At 37.5% G+C, this 18,878-nt stretch overlaps 1 pseudogene; it reads right to left on the reverse strand.

The window, feature by feature from the left end:
- Positions 1 to 5,715: 5,715 nt before the first annotated feature.
- LOC119736690 lies at positions 5,716 to 18,814 on the reverse strand (annotated as a pseudogene).
- Between the last annotated feature and the right edge of the window lie 64 nt (positions 18,815 to 18,878).

Below are 18,878 nucleotides of genomic sequence, written 5' to 3' on the forward strand. Positions count from 1 at the left end.
AAAAACATAGCATTGGGTTTTTTTAAAAACATTTTCTAAAAAGAATTCATGAAATGCAAGTTACACTATGACGCTCCTAGCCTGCGGAAATATGAGGATTGTGTGTACTGACAAGTGTTTGGTGTGACTGGGGGAGGGGGTGTTTTAATATGGATAACCGTTATGTCGAATTAAATCAACTCTTAACCATAATGAAAATGTATCGAAACCATGATCCAAATACTAAGTCTAAACACTGTGGAATATTGGGAAAGCATCCACAATGCAAGATAAGCAATACATGCCGTCTTAAAAGGGTGTGTAATGTCACCTCGTAGATCATCAGCAGTCGAAACATCAATTCAACATATTAGGCCAAAAAAGGGGGTTTTTTGGCTTCAAATGTCGGCTGATGACTGCAAATGGTGCCCGACTAAACTTAGTGCAAATGGGAGTCCAGAGAGGCCGCATAAAGCTTTTACTCGATGGTAACCCCATCTAAAAACACGTTAACATTGTGCAGCAGCAGGATTCCAGTCAAACCAGTGAGTTTGGCGGATTTGCGACATCATCTTTCAATTTCAATGAAAAAAAAAACGTTTTCATTTTGCCGACGCTTATGGTTACGGCGACGCGCGCGCATACCAGAAACCGGAGACTTATGGGGGGTTTTTTGGCCTTAGGCCTGGACGAAAAATAAAGAAGACAAATTTCAGTTGTGGAGCCATCGTTTTCCTACGAAACTAAACAAGGAATCAACTGTAGCAAACACACACACACGCACAAAAAAAAAAACAAATGAAAATAAATAATAACTTGATTTTTTTTACCGAAAGGCATTGTTTTTTCTTCATTCTCGCTTTCTTGCAATAACCTTTAAAAAAATGGCCATGTCGCGAGTGGACAGACCTCAGAGTCTAAAAAGTTTGTGTTTCACTGATATTGGAGTCGTTTCCCCACAACAAAAGTTAATCATCAAGCTGTGTGCGGGGCGCTGCGTAACCCGGGGCGTGTGGGCGCACACCCCATCCCCCTATTAATAATATTATCATTAGCCATATTATCACGATTAGCATGTTAAAATACAAACCCTTTGTACATGTTTTATTCTGTTTTTCCTCGACAACTTTGTTATTCGCGATTTGAAGCAAATAACACTTTAGCACTAAAGCAAATAGCACTATTAAAGCAAATACATGTAGTCTGACATTGACCATGATGTTGGTTCTAAACAGCGCCCGCTGAATTTGGTCCCCATCTGTTATATTTTACGGAGGCCAAGTGTGTGGTGACAATAATTTGTCTATCACGAATAAAACTGGGCGCCCCTCCACTATCCAGCCCCACACATTTACCACAACTACCCTAAGCTTCCCTATTTCAGAACCGTGGCTACGCTGCAACTGATACCTGAAGACTATTTGATTTTCCTCTGCAATAACGTGCATTTGCAAGAGATTACAACGTTTCTTATTATTTCTTAATATAATCACTGCTGTAAAAAAAGTGTATGTGTGAATCAATAATGCTCTGTCTCCTTGTACGTTTAAAGTGGCCTTCGCTCACATTACTTATTTATTCACCACATAATATTTTTCTGAAGTTTTCCTCCCACATTTAGAAATGTAAATCTCATTTTCTTTTCTCTACATGTTTCTTCATTACCAGAAATAATACCAAAACAACAGTAATAATAATAATTAATAATCAATTCATAATATTTGTAGTATTCTTGGGGAAATATAAAAGAGGGAATATGTGCGACTCATAGCGAAGTGATATAATTTAGCCTAGAATAACATCTTCCTGTTCGACAGTGTGAGTCAGGTCTAGGGGCTGTGAAATAATTTAGTAATCAATTAATTCCAGCCCCATCACGTCATCCACATTGTGTTTAGGCATCCCCTACAAAGCCCACGAAATCATAGAGAAAACAAGACAAAACAACAATGAGACAAACTAAACGTATATAGACTTGACAACCGATGCGGAGACTGGTCATTTGACGTGGTTATGATGTGGAGACTGATCATTTCACGTGGTTAGCATGAGGAGACTGATAATTTCACGTGGTGAGGATGCGGAGACTGATCATCTGACGTGGGGAGGATGCAATGACTGATCTTTGGGCATTGTGAGGATGCGGAGACTGATCATTTGACGTGGTTAACATGAGGAGACTGATCATTTGACGTGGTAAGGATGCGGAGACTGATCATTTGACATGGTGAGGATGCGGAGACTGATCATTTGACGTGGTTAACATGAGGAGACTGATCATTTCACGTGGTGAGGATGCAGAGACTGATCATTTCACGTGGTTAGCATGAGGAGACTGATCATTTCACGTGGTGAGGATGTAGAGACTGATCATCTGACGTGGTGAAGATGCAGAGACTGATCATTGGGCATTGTGAGGATGCGGAGACTGATCATTTGACTGATCATTTCACGTGGTGAGGATGCGGAGACTGATCATCTGACATGGTGAGGATGAGGAGACTGATCATTTCACGTGGTGAGGATGCGGAGACTGATCATTTCACGTGTTGAGGATTTTGAGACTGATCATTTCACATGGTGAGGATGAGGAGACTGATCATTAGACATGGTGAGGATGCGGAGACTGATCATTTCACATGGTGAGGATGCGGAGACTGATCATTTCACATGGTGAGGACGAGGAGACTGATCATTTCACGTGGTGAGGATGAGGAGACTGATCATTTCACGTGGTGAGGATGCGGAGACTGATCATTTCACGTGGTGAGGATGCGGAGACTGATCATTTCACATGGTGAGGATGAGGAGACTGATCATTTCACGTGGTGAGGATGAGGAGACTGATCATTTCACGTGGTGAGGATGCGGAGACTGATCATTTCACGTGGTGAGGATGAGGAGACTGATCATTTGACGTGGTGAGGATGAGGAGACTGATCATTTGACGTGGTGAGGATGAGGAGACTGATCATTAGACGTGGTGAGGATGCGGAGACTGATCATTTGACGTGGTTAGGATGAGGAGACTGATCATTTCACATGGTGAGGATGCGGAGACTGATCATTTGACGTGGTGAGGATGAGGAGACTGATCATTTCACGTGGTGAGGATGCGGAGACTGATCATTTGACGTGGTTAGGATGAGGAGACTGATCATTTCACGTGGTGAGGATGCGGAGACTGATCATTTGACGTGGTGAGGATGAGGAGACTGATCATTTCACGTGGTGAGGATGCGGAGACTGATCATTTGACGTGGTTAGGATGAGGAGACTGATCATTTGACGTGGTTAGGATGAGGAGACTGATCATTTCACGTGGTGAGGATGCGGAGACTGATCATTTGACGTGGTGAGGATGAGGAGACTGATCAGTGGGCGTGGTGAGGATGTTGGGTGCTGACAGCGGAAATGTGGCAAAGATGCTGTCGGTGCATGGGGACTCTGCTCTTTATAAAAGGGTGCTCATACGCTCACTGATGGTTGCTTTGTCGCTATTGTGTAGCGTTGGGGAGGGTATATAGGAGACAAATGTGCCGGGGAAAAGGGCTGGGTAATCGGAGATATAGGAGATCCATCCATCCATCCATCCATCCATCTATTGTTTGTAGACAATGACGGCCTCTCAAATTCGTTGAGAATGCCACTCTCTAACAAGCCCGATGCTTTCAGTTGTTTCCCCATTATATTTCATAAATAAATGGTCTATGGATTGTTTTAATCGACTCTACGTCTTCACTTAAATTCTTGAAAATACCATTTGGCCCAAAGGCCCGTACATGATTAGACTTTTAGGAAACTTTTGCAGTAATCTTCACGTGAAATGTTTTTTAATGCAATGGAATTGTTTCTTTTGTGAACAAGAAACTATGCACTATGCTTATAAGTTCCGTGCCATATTTAATAAATCATTATTTCCATTTACTTATCATTTTCAGAAAAGATTTGCCAATGGTATGAAGCTTTTAATGCGCTTATTTTTTTTATAGCCTTGTAGACCGTCTTTGCACAGCAGTGGTTTTATACGAATTTGCATCCCAAGTGACTCTCGTGAGATTTGCAAATAAAACGGAAACAAACATACATGAACTTGATATTTATGTCTTTGAAAACAAATTTTTACTTTGACATCGAACTGTTACAAAATGTCTTCTTTCTGAATTGTCAAAAGAAACGAGTGATATTCTGAGATTTTTCAAAATTTCAATTAAAGCGATAATATAATTATAAAAAAAGAAGAGTTATAATAATGCCAGGCCTAAATGGCTCATTCTGTGCTTTGTTATTATTACTGATGGCAGCTTGAGCAATGGGGGTCTGAACCCTTTTCTAAACTAAAACCACCAAAAACAAAGCAAAGAAGAAGAAATATGGATTGTCTACTATTTTTGTCTGAGCATGGGAAAACAATGAACACATTGAAGGTGTTCACTACATTTCGAATTAAAGTTTAATACGATACCGTTTAACTGTGGACGTGGAGCCGATTATTTGGTTTAAATGGTGATATAATTTAAACGGATTGAGCCATTGATTGTTTTTTTGTTTTTAGCTTACCAGTATTAATTATTGTGGTGCGACTTTTTAAATATGAAATATATTTCTTTTGTGTTTGGGTCTACTTTTTATATTTATTCTGTTTATGTAATAAGTTTCCGGTCTCCAAATGACAACAGTGGATCTAGGAGGATTGGCAAATAGGGGCCATGCTCCCACACCCCCCCCCCCCAAAAAAAACCCCGAAATTTTTGTTGTTGTTGTTGAGTAGCCTAACGTCGCAAAAAGTTAGCCATTGCGTACACAATATTTTGGACAGAAAAATCTCCCCACCTCGAAAAAAAAATGCTGTCTGGATCCGGCCTTGCTAAATAATTACGTTTCTCCTTCTTTTGGTGTGGCGTTTAATGAGAGTAAAACAGCAGTCTAGTTAATCCGAAAACTTTTTGTAAAAAGACATCGTACACAAACAATTAATGTAATATTCAAATCAAGTAAATGAAAAATGACAAAAACCAAGAAGTTCAGTGTCAACTTTAAATCTCGACTAGTGCTTCTACAATTTCTTGCTTAATTTTCCTTTTTTTCATAATTTATAACCCAGATACATGTACACTCTCCACCGCCGCGCCATGGCAACCTCCATAATACTCAATAAGAAGTATCACGACTTGTCAATAGCGCCCTCTATATGTGAAAAGATGATCATGCCATGAGAATCTACTAGTACTGCATTTACTTGTTCATTATTGAACGACCCCCCCCCCCTCAAAAAAGGATAGAATCAAGCAACAAAGGCCCCCCTCCCCCCAAAAACCCCAAACCAACCAAACAAACAAACAAAACTTTGCAACTGCTGTCCCTACAGTTTGTAGGCTTGTAAGACCTCTAGTGGTGTTTACAAATTGGTCGAGTCGACACAGTCCTGGGGGAGGATGGTCTTACGCAGTGCAGAAATCCGGATCTATACATACGCTGGAATCGGGGCTCGACCCATCCGCTCCCACTTTTTTTATTACGGTCAAATTATTTTGCAACTAGAAATCGTTGTTTGCAAAGTTTGGACACATTCACACAATATTTCACACCATCTTCATTACAAAAAAAAAACCCACCATGGATATGCCCCTGCCCTTCGAATACCCTTTAAGAGTGCATCTCTGCCACAGATAATTAAAAAAAAATTGTAAAGTGGAGATGAACATGATAGATAGACACAGAGGCAATATTGAGAAGTGTGTTTCCACAGAATTATTGTGCAATCTTCGTTTTAATAATCAAGTAAATACTAAAATAACAACATACATGTACATGTAGTATAAAATATTAACTAAATTACATACATTTCACGAAAACAAAGTATAACAAATTACGGTTTGTTATTGTTGTTTATCAAGAACTTAAATGCAACAGTTTGTTCAATGGAAACAAGTGACACAGTGTGAGACATATTACTAACATTATGTTTTAATTAGATTAGTTGATACAAAGTTGGAAATAACATACATCCCAAGATCAGTAACACCCCCCCCCCCCCCCCCATGAAACAAAGGTTTTGAGAGGAAGTTTAACATCAGGTTACAATTTACAAGTGAGGTTTTATGTGCGTGAACAGATGCGTGTCTCTAATGACCCACTGAAGATAATGTTCATTGTCTTAAAATCTAATAACTAATGTGATTTGGTTCTTCTCGTATACTTGAGTTATAACACCACATTGAGTAGTACAACAATCCCTGGTATACTAAATATATACATCAATCAAAGATTGTGTCATACTTGACAAATCACCTTTATGTTTGGATACAATGCTATTCTATCAATCAAACGAAATCATAGCTTTACGTGGTAGAAATGTACATGTACAATATAACGTTTGGAATGACACCATGTAATAATCTTTATTTGTAAATCAATCTGTCTTGCATCCAAATCCATTTGCTTTCATTCAAATTCAATCAATTATAACCATGGGAAAACTCAATAAAAATAATCATGCCTGTTTATGTGTACATGCATATTAATAAAGTTTTTAAAAATATTAATCAGAGCAAAGAGAATCTGGTGAGTGTTCTGCAAAAAAATACTCATACTATATTGGGAAATAATACAGAAAAAAAATACAGAGTTGCAGAGTCCAACAAATCCCTATTGCTACATGTATATGGGGTACATAAATTACTATACGTTCCATTATTTGCTGTTGTCAAGTAGCTGCAGCAAACTAGTTACTTGATGCTGGAGAAGTACCTACATCTTGAAGAATAATTCACTAAGTGAAATCTTTCATATTTATTTTATTTAAACCTCATTACATGTTCACAAATCACATCACAATGATCTAAATGTGTGTGCTGGAAGAGAATAATACTTTATGGACAACAAGACAATAACAGTCCATGCTGTTCAAATATTGTATCAGACATTAACAGTGCATATTGTTCAAAAAAGGTCTGGTAAAACTTACAACTAATATCAAGAAAAATTATCCTGTCATACTCAAAATATGTTCTTCAAGGAATGAAAGGATTAGATGCCAAACCCAAGAACAACAGCAACTGTATCAAGCAGAGGGGCAACTGCCAGCCCCCACCCCAGACTGACCGTCAGATTTTTGATTTTCCTTTTTTTCACTTTCCATAAATGGCATGATACAGAGGTCTGACACAAACAAAAAATAAAGAAAACCACGCAAACAAAATGCATCACACCAAGCAATTTGATTTGGCGTCCCCCAAACATCAAATGCTAAAAAAAAAAAAGTTTTGCGCAACCAACGACATGACTAGGGTTAAGCATAGGGAGGACCCGAGTGTGCATCATTTTTTTTTTTTTGAAGGGAGAATGTATACATTGTGAGTGTGCAATTCGATATTTCAAAGGGTTACGAGTGTAACACGTTTTAGTTGGGTGGCATAAGGTCGAAATCGTGTCAACTGGTTCAAACCACTAAAGTTGGCTATTCTTATAGCCCCAACATAAGATATTTAGAAGGGGTGACACCTGAAATTCTTTTGGGAATGGTGCTTAAATTGCATAAATCGCTAATGGTTAGTACCTGCAGTGTAATATATTCCCATATTTGGCAATGTTTGGGTATATAAATACACATATAGTGAAAAGTATGTTTTGGGGATTCCACTTACTGGTACATATCCTTACTTAAATAACGTTTTCTGCATCATACTACAGACTGGATGATACGAGGACATAATAAAGATCCCAAATGGCTAATATTATACCCTAAAGTTGTGCCCATTCACTTTTTCCTTGGATATCGTCAACAAGTCTCGCCAAAAGTTTGAATTTACAAGCTTCAAATTCACAAAGTCATTTACTGGCACTGTTACCCTCACAAAAATAAATCATATGATTGAGGACAGTATCATGATACTTAGCTACAAGAAAGGGGGAAAAATCAGGTGTCCGTAAATAGTGCTAAAATTAGGCGAAGGGTTGCCTGACGTGGGAGACCTGAACAAGTTCTAGGAAATCCGCAATATAAGACATTATTGTTGTTTTTAATAATTAGGTCTACGTCAAAACGTTTTCTTACCAATAATTTAGGGAATTTCCTTGAACTTGTTCAGGTTTCCCTTGTTAAGCAACCCTTCACCTACCTTTTTGCCTAATTTACGGACACATAGTTTTTTTCCCTGTTTCTGCTTTTTGGGCTATATATAACAATATTAGCATTGTTTACATGATTTCCCATAAAGTCTTAATAGGGTAACTGTGCCAGTAAGCGACTTGGTGAATTTGAAGCTCATAAACACTGAGATTTGGCAAGACTAATTGATGATCTCTGGAGACAACTGAGGTAAATGCAGCCAACTAGTATAATGGAAGTCATTTCAGATCTTTACCATGTTTACATTATCATTCAGTCACTTGTGGGCTTCATTACATGTAATTGAAGTAGGGTGTGTAAGGACGATCACCAAAATATACTTTTTAAAAAGTAAAAAAAAAAAAATACAAATATGCCCAAACATGGCAAAAAAAACACATATTACATGGCAAGTGTTGATGATTTATGAACATCAGGCACCCTTCCCAAAAGATGTTCAGGTGCCACTTCTTAAAAATATCTTCTCTAGGGCTATAACAATCTATCTGCCACGTTGGTGCTTTGGACCAGTCGTTCACGATCTTGTAAAAAATGGGGTCTAAGCCATTCGACTATTTACACCTAATAAAAATACAATAGAACACAACAAACAAACAGCAATATAATAAACATTCTCCTATAGGTTTTATGACCACCCTTGGATTCTAAAACCACCAAGTAACATGTATACACTTAAGTGCAGATATGCTTCTCATATTCTAATGAACGCTTTGTTTTTTCATGTTCTTCCCCCACAAAAAAAATCTGCAGTGCCACAAAAAATTGTCTTGAGCCATATATGACAGCTGAACCTTGATGCGCTGGAGTGACGAGTTCATCTGTTCGGCAACTTGGCTGTTTATCGCCTTGTATTTTGAGTACCCATCTAGTTTGTACCCAACGGAACAGGCTGATGAAAGAATATGAAACAGAAATGTATTAATTCAAATTACTGAAAAGATATAGACAAATGAAATGCACTGATCAGGCACACAGACATGAAGTGGGTACTTGTGTATGTGATGAAGAGGTAACAAGAGGGAAATTATGGGACTTCATTCTTGAAGACCACATTGACAAGGTAAAGGGAAACCCTATGAAGAAAATTATGATTTCTATATTGCAATATTGCTATCAGCTTATGTAATGAAGTTTAATTGAACAAAATAAGGATGAATCCCTCAGGCAGGGCCACTTTCCAGCTTCAAAATAATTTTAAGATTAGTGCTGACAATAATCGTCATCTTCCAGGCTCTCTTGATGAAAAGGTTATTTTGCTATCCAAGTGACCCATAGGATTGCACCAGTTACTGTTAAAATCGTTGGTCTTGTTAATCAAGGGTGTGAGTGACCACTGATAAAATAGCTGAAAAAGGTGTAAAAAAAACTATACTTTTGTACACAGCAAGTGAGGGAAAAAAAGCTGAAATTCTTGAAAAAAAAGGCGAAATCAGCTCTAAAACTAAAATTTCACACCCGTGAAATTCTTCTCATATCTCATTTCAAATAACAAATAGCATTGTTTGAATATCTGCTGTCTGTCTTCACTCTATTTTGTGATTTACACTGTAGAACAGTGTACCTGTTGCACTACTGTAAGTATTAAGTTTAAGTATCGTTTTGGTTTGCGGTAACACCATGTCATAATAACTACTGCTAAGAAGATATTTAGTTCTGATAAGAACTTGTCCTGCTTATTATCAACGTTCACCAAGTAGTTGTACTTCTAATAGAACTTAAAGCAGGACTGTTCTTATCAGAACTAAAAGTACTTAGTGGAAGTTGATAACAAGCAGGACAAGTTCTTATCAGAACTAAATAATTGTCTTCTAAGCAGAATTTATTACCACAAAGTGTTACCGCAAACCGAAATGATACTGAAACTCCACCATGCAATGCCTAAAAGTATTAAGTATGACGTTAATTTGGCATTTTCTTCTTTTTTTCTCAGGCTTGTATTTTCATCATTCTTGTATTTTCTTGTTTTATATTACTCACATTCATGCGAGTAAGATGTGGCTTTAAGTGTCAGAAAGTGGACATTGATAATTATCCGTAAAAATATTTGATATGATTCCAACTGAATGGAATACACTTGTGTTACAGTCATCAAAAAAGAAATAAATAAATAAAAAAAATATACAATCAAGAATTACCAGTATGATTGGGCCAGTGTAGTCTGTCGATAAGAAACTTGGTCTTCTTAAACATGCCAGGCTCCCGATTTAGGCAGTAGGCATGAAGATGACAGGCGTTGTCATACACAATCATCTTTGGAGCTACGTAAAAAAAAAAAAACCAACATACATTTGATGAGAACAATAATGTAAATTTAAGGTTTATCAAAAGATCAGTTTGCTTCCATGGAATGTGTGTTCAGCGACCGCTTGTTGCAACTGAATTGGTAGTGTGCATTTGAGTTCATTCCCATACCAGGCATGAAGTGAGTAACATAAGAAAAAGTCTGAAGAAGCAGATTTGCTACCATATGCCTTCATTGAGTGTTATTCGCAAGTCACCCATGTTAACAAACAAATGCTTCCACAAAAATGCAACATGCTTAAACAATTTCACTTCAATATTTTTTTTTTAGTGTCATACATTCATCGTAATTAAGTGAAAATCATTATAAAGGCCAAGGAGGATTACCGGTGCATAACGATAGGGACTGTTTTCTTAAACCTTTGTTTAGGTGCTGCAAACAAATCGATGATCTTCAGTTGTGTGCAAATTTACAAATGTCAATGTAAGTTATAAATCATGACTGAATAAGCCTCTGTACTGATGACGTCACACTCCGTTTACGTGTGCGCTCTCCTATGGTGCTCAGTTGACCGTGGGCCCCCACTGGCTCCATAGGAAAGTGCACATGTAAACAAAGTGTGACGTCATCAGTACGGAGGCTTATTAAATCAACAGCTATGATTTGTTGAGGAAAACACTACTTACGTGTCTCAAATCGTGTGAGGAGCAAAGTGAAGGGCACATTCGGTGATTCAAACTGGTTCATAATTTCGAAACCATAACAGATTCCTGAACAAATACAAAATGAAAGACAAATAAAATAGAGTATTATGTAATAAAACAGCAAAGGAATGTTGTCACGTAATAATCTGAGGACTGCTATGAATTGTGGCATAATTTGGCCTTTGAGGGAAGCAAAACTTCATGAAAACCTTGCCAGAACAGAAAGTCTTCGAAATACAGGAAATGGGGAACATTGTTTATGCTTTGTAATAATAAGTGGAATCAAAGTTTCAAAAAAACAGGTAAAAATCTTGTGAGAGCCACACGAAACCAGAAACTATCGCATTTACATCACACTTTATATTCTCATTAAAGTATCAATCACAGTAATACTAAATACTAAATATCCCATTGCATTGTCATGGAGCCAGACATATTACTACTATTATTCAAACGACTGTAATTACCACTAGGGTAATCCAGTCGGCTTTGGTGTAGAGAAATTTGGTCTTTGGCAGATTGTACATTTTATGATTGCCCATTAAATTATTCTTAGAGAAACATACACATGGACAATACTTTTCAAATTATTGCCAGTGCTGTTAATACATGTTTTGGATTTCCCAATGTGTTCCTTGTGCTTGCAATGTGGTAGGTTGCATCATAATTGCTGGTTCAAATTGACTTTCAGGCTGTTTTTTTCCCCCTACCCAGCATTACTTGTTCATTGACAATAAATTTGAGTGCAAGTATTACCATGGGGACAGAAAGCAGCAAATACTCCAGGTGTCATTCTCCCATAATTTTTGGAATCCTTCCTGCAACTGGTCCTGGTGGTCTTCAAGCCATCCATTGCATATTTTGGCCTTAACCGTTGTTGGGGGAAATGGGGCCAAAAACACATGCCATCGAAGTCGTCTGGTGGTGGGTGGTCTGTGCTTCTCTCAGCCTGAACAGCAGCAGGAGATTGTGAAGAAGTTGACTGCTCAAATGGGGCTACTGCCAGACGAAGCAGCTCACAAAGGACAGGAAAGAGTACTTCAGGAAGAACTTGCTCCGATGCAATGAGGTCAGCTATTATAGGACACTATGAACAAAATATCAATTCAACAATATACAGGGTGAGTCAAAAAAAGATGAACCCAAACCCCTAAAAATGTATTTACATTTGTGTGAAGCTCCAAAATAACATCCACTTTTTTGGCGACAGGCCTTCAAAAGGACATTGTTCATCATTTTTAACTTTTAAACTGAGGTTTTACAATTGTATCTCAGGTGATGTTTGCAGACAAGAGTGATGAAGATTCTTGAAATTGCATTTTTGGGATGTGACAGGTTTTAGGGTCATTGTGCTTAAATGATGATATTCTTTTAATGCATTGAGCAATTTCAGTATTTTTTTTATCTAAACGTAGCTCTTGAAATTGGCAAAGACGAAATCGGCATTTTATCAGTTATCACATATTTTAGATAATATTGTGTGATAGAAAACTTTTAAGTTTTATAAGAATATTGAGTAACTATTGAGCACTTGGTAATTTCCTCTTCTGTTTTAACTACAAAGTTGAATGCTGGTAGCACGGGCAAGCCATTGAAAACTTCTTTAAGAGTGCTAGGTGTCAGCACTGACATCTGAGCAAAGAAACATGTACACATCAATTAAGGCCAAGTAAAAAAAAATGCTTAGCATCATGCCTTTTTGAAAAACAAGGGAGGATCCCGCCCCCCTCCATCCAAAATGGCTGCCAGACCGGGCTATTTTTCAAGATGGCCGCCAGTTTTTGTTTTTAAATGACCATCACTTGAATTCAGGAAATGACAAACCAGCTTTATAAGGGCTAGATGCAACAAACAAGCCAAAATGATGTCATTGTTTAAAATGTATCATTTTTTACAATTAACAAAAAAGGAAAGAGGTGGCCTCCAAAATAGAAGCGGGCAGGAACGCAAAACATGTAAATTGTTTAATTTGGCCTACGACAGAATTCAATATCTCATCTTCTATTACCTACATGTACAAAGTACTTCTCCCACATAATCATTCCTCAATCTCTTCGATGTCATGTTTCAATAAAGTTCGATGATGTACGTTGACCACCTTCAACTCTTCTTTTTTCATTCATTAGCATCAGTTTTTTTTTCACATAGCACAATGCGTTCATTTTATTGTATGCATGTCACTTTGCTGTTCACGTTTGTTTGATATTACCGTTATAATTTTTTAACAATCATTGTAAATATTAAGTTTTGCTGAAACCAAATATTTTTAGTCCTTGGATTTTTTAAACCATAAAACGGAATGAATGAATGAATGAATCCCATGTTCTTGTATGGCCTTGTACTGTGTTTCCATTTATCCTTTCTGAAACTCTGTTATGACAACAATGTGAAGCCATATCTGAGTTATTAGGACTATTCTTCAGTTCTTCAATGAGTCCTAAATGCTCCCTAAAGTCCACTGCTATTTGCTCAAACTGCAAACCACCCTGGATATTCAATGCACTATTTGCTCTTATCCATTCACAAGAATACTGAAAACAGCCAAAAGGAAAATATGCACTCCACTATCAGTTTAAACTATCACGTGCATCTGAAAAGTGCCACCATCCAAGGTACATGTATGTGTGTAGGTTCCTATTCCATTCCATTTCTTTCCACCCTTTGAGATGGTTAACATAATTCTGTAGAGCTGTGCAATTGTTCTGTCTAGCATGTTGTCATTTTGAAGAAAGCAATAAAAGAATGACATTTCCAAGATAATTATAAGATGACACATTTTTGGAGATATCTGTAATAATATTTTTTTTTTTTTATTCAGGAAAAACTTGTGATTGATTCAATGCACATCCAAGGATATTTGTTATTATTCCTTGCTTCAGAGCATGATTGCATAGTTGCAATCGGCTGCATTAAAAAGTTTTGAATTTTAAATCAGGAACATAGTATGCTTTTTGCTGAGTATTCATCATTCACAAGTTACATGTACATGTAGTTATTAAGCACCTTTCTTTAGATTTTGAGTACTGTAGTTACATCAAACGGAAATATGCACACTAACAAATAATACACCATACTGTTATACCTCATTAATAAGTATCTCTCTGTGTACCTACGTAATCTAACTATTGCATGGGGATTTATGCTAATATTACAATGGAGCACTAACCTTGTTTGTGAGAATAGCCATAGCATTTAAGTCTTTTCTTGGGGAAAAATCCATGAGCCATCTTCTCCAACAGTTCTAATAACTCTGCCTCTGGATGGAGCAGTCCACAAACTGGAGAAGTTGCAGACAAAGCTTGCAATAACGGTTTGTAAGTTGCAGGTGGGGCTGTTGCATGTCCAGTTGAACCCAGCTCATTCAGAAAAGGGAGTAGGCTGCCTTGATGTTCCTTGCATCCATCAATAAGCATCAGGAAGTCATTGGGAGGAAACGGATGTGCCTCTGACGATCGGGCAAACTTCTTTAACAACTTCCTTGTTTGGGTGTCAACCAGAAAGATGCTTTTTCTGTAAACAGTATAAAGAGAAAACAGTAAAAGTAATTCACATGAACATTAAATCATCTAGCTAAGCGTAATGTCAAATGAACAATTCATACAATTTCCAGTTGAGACACAATCCAAATGAGACAAAGCCTTCAAATGCATGAATCACTCTGTGTTAATTAATTGGCATTAAAAGAATCACAGGATTACCATGGAGTGCTGTTGCATCAAAGTTTGGAGCATTGAATTCATGATGTAATCCTACAGGTGGTGGGTTCAAGTCCAGCCTGGGGTTATCGTGTGTGTGCCCTTACACAAGGCGCTTTGTCACACATTGCTTCTCCCCATTCCTATTTTAGCTGCTTTGCGCCTAAATTGCAACAAAGAGCTGTATACTATGCAGCGAAATGGGATGGTCTTTGGAATATGTTTCGTTGGCCGAATGAGAAGGGTAATATAATGATGCAATCAATAATGGTGAATACCTGCACTTTATAAATACCCCTAATTATTATTATTTGTTTTTATTATTACAACTAATATAAGCTGTATTGTAATGTAAGTGAACTCTTTTGTGGAATCATGATTCTTTACAACAAAACTACTGAATAAAGTAGCTGGAAAAATTAGAGTCCAGAACACAATTATAAGCCTTATCTGCTTGACGACTGTTTTGCTTCTTTGGTAGCCTTCGGCACATTGTCCTTCCACAGCGATAGGTCCTTGCGAAGGGAAAGGTGGGTAGCATCACAGATGATTATATCTGGCTGTGCGCCACACGTTTGTTCCCTGCAGATAAACTGCTCGTGGTAATCGATGTCCAGCAGACGCAGGAACCCATACCATGCCCATACAAACTTGTTGTAGTGCAGTTGTGATGCAAAAGAGCTATGTCCAGCATCATTCTGCATTTGCACCCAAACACTGTAAAATCCAAACATGGGTGATCTGAGGAGACAGATGAAATACATTGTATTCTTGCAATGTCAACTTACAGAAAGATGCCCATGTACAGTCAAGTTTCTATTAGCAATGAATACTACCACTACAGAAAATAATGAATAAATAATTCATTATTGTGCATAAATATTTCATTATTGTACATACATGCATGTTATACAGAAGGAATTTGATGATGGCTGTCATTGTGTTATATTGTAAACATGTTTTTGGGTTTTTTTTACATCGTGAGCCAAACGTGAGATCGTATATCACCCATGGCAAAATTCCCAGAGGTCCTAATCCTATAGTAACTTGTATTGCCATTCATGCTTTCATTGAACATTGCTCTGTGATGTGCTGCAATGATCCAGTTTTCAAATCTCTTTAAGGCCAAGAAAATAAAACACCAGTTGATCGTCCCAGGAGGATGAGGGTCTTTATATAGCCCTTTCAAATAATTCTAGGAATGCACACCTTCCATACAGAAACTGGTACATGTACTGTCTCAGGACGGAGTGGTCAATCAAGTAGGTTGTCATGTTGAATAGGCAGTCAGACAAGCCATCATATTGAAGTTCAGAGTCACACATCTCATTGCTGCACTTCCTGAAGAAAACTAAATACAATATGGTTCCTCAAAACAAAATTTGATGTACAACTAATGACATAAAATTGATCTACACACTTCGTACATGAAATGGTATAAGTTGAAAATTCACAATTAATTTTCTTTGGAATTGAACAGTGTAGTAGAATTTACATTGTGAACCAAAATTTTTACTGTAGGAGATGTACAGACCTGAAACGTTATGTCATTGAAGGTTTTGGATGTTGACAGATAGTGTGCCCGGTGTTACATAAAAACGTATTTAAATGTTAAAATGTTGACTATAGCATGATGCCCTTTAAAAATGTTAAAATGTTTGACATATGAAAACATTTCGTCTTCCAATCTTTGACATTATTTCTGCATGCATACAGTATGAGTCAAAATGGAAGCTAAAATAAATGATTACTGTGGTGAAAATTATGAACACATATACAGGGTGAGTAAAACAAAAATAAAACAAAAATTTGGGACCATTTTTTTTAAAGTGAAGTTCTGCATATAGCGCCTTCTTTTTTTCCACTGAAAAGGTTTATGTTGTACTCAGTCATTAAGACTTAAGCATCGTGCAGACAGGCAAGTCAACCGTTTATTCTGAAGTTTAAAGTTATAAAACTATGTTCTTTGTCAAAATCAACAAAACATGAGTAATTCATACTGGGTAGCAATCAGTAAACACCAAGCACGACTTGCTTTACTAAATATGCTCTCACGTGTTTGGCTTGATCAATGACAGATTATTACTTCTTTTCTCAATCCAACAAAATACTCCTTCAACCTGTTATTAAAATTTAAGATACATGTATGTGTTTGCAATATTCAACAACCAAAAAATCATTTATCTCGAGCCTGGTTTTTGACTTGCATTGTATGTACACCATTTATATAAAATGCTGTCCAAAAGAATCAATCAATGTGTCCCCTGCAGGTCATCTATGTCTGAAGCTGGATTTATAGAGTTCTGAAGTGTGACGTCATTTAGAACTAGAGTATGCAATCGAATGGAGTACGCGCGTGTTGGTTCATGGGCTGAATCACGCGCTAATGCCTTTTACACACATTCTGTGCACGTGATGTATTCACTTCAATACCGTAATTCTATAGGAATGAAAGCATGGAACATTGTTGACCCTTTATACATAACGACATCAAGTAATTCTGACATCTAAAAAAAAATGGATTGTGATATACATACAACTTTTGGAGAGGGAAGGACACAATTAATGTACATAATAACATGTTTTTCATACCTGATGCTCGATGAATTGACTGTAGAGTGAAAACAGGATATTCACCCTTCAGGTAGATGTCATTACTCCATGATGCGTGGACAGCATGCGCACATACCACCTGGTGTGGGAATCAGGTGAAGATTGCCATTGACTGTACAACCCCGTTGCATAACAGGTTTGGCAACCATGTCTTGTAGATGAATGCTCTCAAGCTGAAAGGGAATGCGCTTCCAGGAAGCCACTGATCCTGCTCCTGCTTTCCTTTTAAGAGAAGTTGACTCCAAAAGAGCAGACATCTCCAATAAGAAGACGCAACTGTCCTTGCTCACTTGCTCTTGAATACATTGATCTTACTGATGTGCTGACAATCGCCCCTCCTGCATGTCAAACACTTCAACCCATTGCCCACGATGTCAATGACGGCAAATGATTGATCCGTAACAATGACCGCAGCACGTGGATTTCCACACACAGGCCACACATCATTGAGATTGGGAGGAATTTGCTGTGGCATACGGAAAAAAAACCCAACCTTTCTTTACCAATGCATAGGAATATATATATCTATATGTACACTTAAAAGGTAAATATTAGGCCAAAAAAAATAATAGTTGTGTGTCCGATACCTTGGCATTTAAAAATAGGGTAGGAACCTTAGGTCGATAGGAAACTTCATATTTTGTTTTGGCATTTCTGGTGCGTACGATCATATGCAGGTGTCAGCGTGTAGTAAAGGAGTAATTGAAAGTTTTCAATTTTTCCCCTCATTCCCCCCCCCCCAAAAAAAAATAAATCAGGACCAGAGCTGTAAAAATCAGGTAGCAAAAATATTTTGTTTGGCCTTATTAATGAGTTGGAATTGATGCATACCATCCAAAATGGATTGAAGTTCAAAATTCAAGTTTATTATTCACACTAAAAGGTGAAGAGATTCAGCTTCCACTGGCATTTCTAAACAATGACATTACATAACACCATTAAACCAATGAATAGAACACTATAACTCACTCAGCTCTCTTCAGCTTAATAAACTCAAGAGACCTGAGAAATAGATTACAGGAATATTTCGTCGCACAGCTGACATACCGACAAATAAGCAAAATCCCTGTTTCAGTAATTCGCGTTTGAAGTTGGGCATTTTTCTGGGCGTCCCTAATGTTTCGATAATAACCCTTTTGGTGTATATTCAAAATAAAATAGGAAATGTAGTATCCATCAGGTTAGTTGTCCCACATGTTTTCATTCGACCATAAATGTATTCCTCAGTTTGTCAAATTACAAAAATCTCAGTTTGTCAGATCGCACTCGCACTGCATATTAATTACGCATTCAACATGAAACATGCAATGTTATTTTGATCATAATACAGGAAGATAAGTGCACAATGAATTTAGTCTTAAAAAGTCACCGTTTTTGACAACCACAGTAGCACACATCATTTGTTTGTACTTTGAACGCACTCCTTACATTAGCTGGTTACCAGGGACATTTTGTATTTGTCACTATGTCACATTAAGATTTGTTACTTTGACTGATTGGCCTCAGGCCGGGCT

Source organism: Patiria miniata, unplaced genomic scaffold, assembly GCF_015706575.1.
Source record: "Patiria miniata isolate m_02_andy unplaced genomic scaffold, ASM1570657v1 HiC_scaffold_3, whole genome shotgun sequence".
In the NCBI taxonomy this organism is placed as follows: domain Eukaryota; kingdom Metazoa; phylum Echinodermata; class Asteroidea; order Valvatida; family Asterinidae; genus Patiria; species Patiria miniata.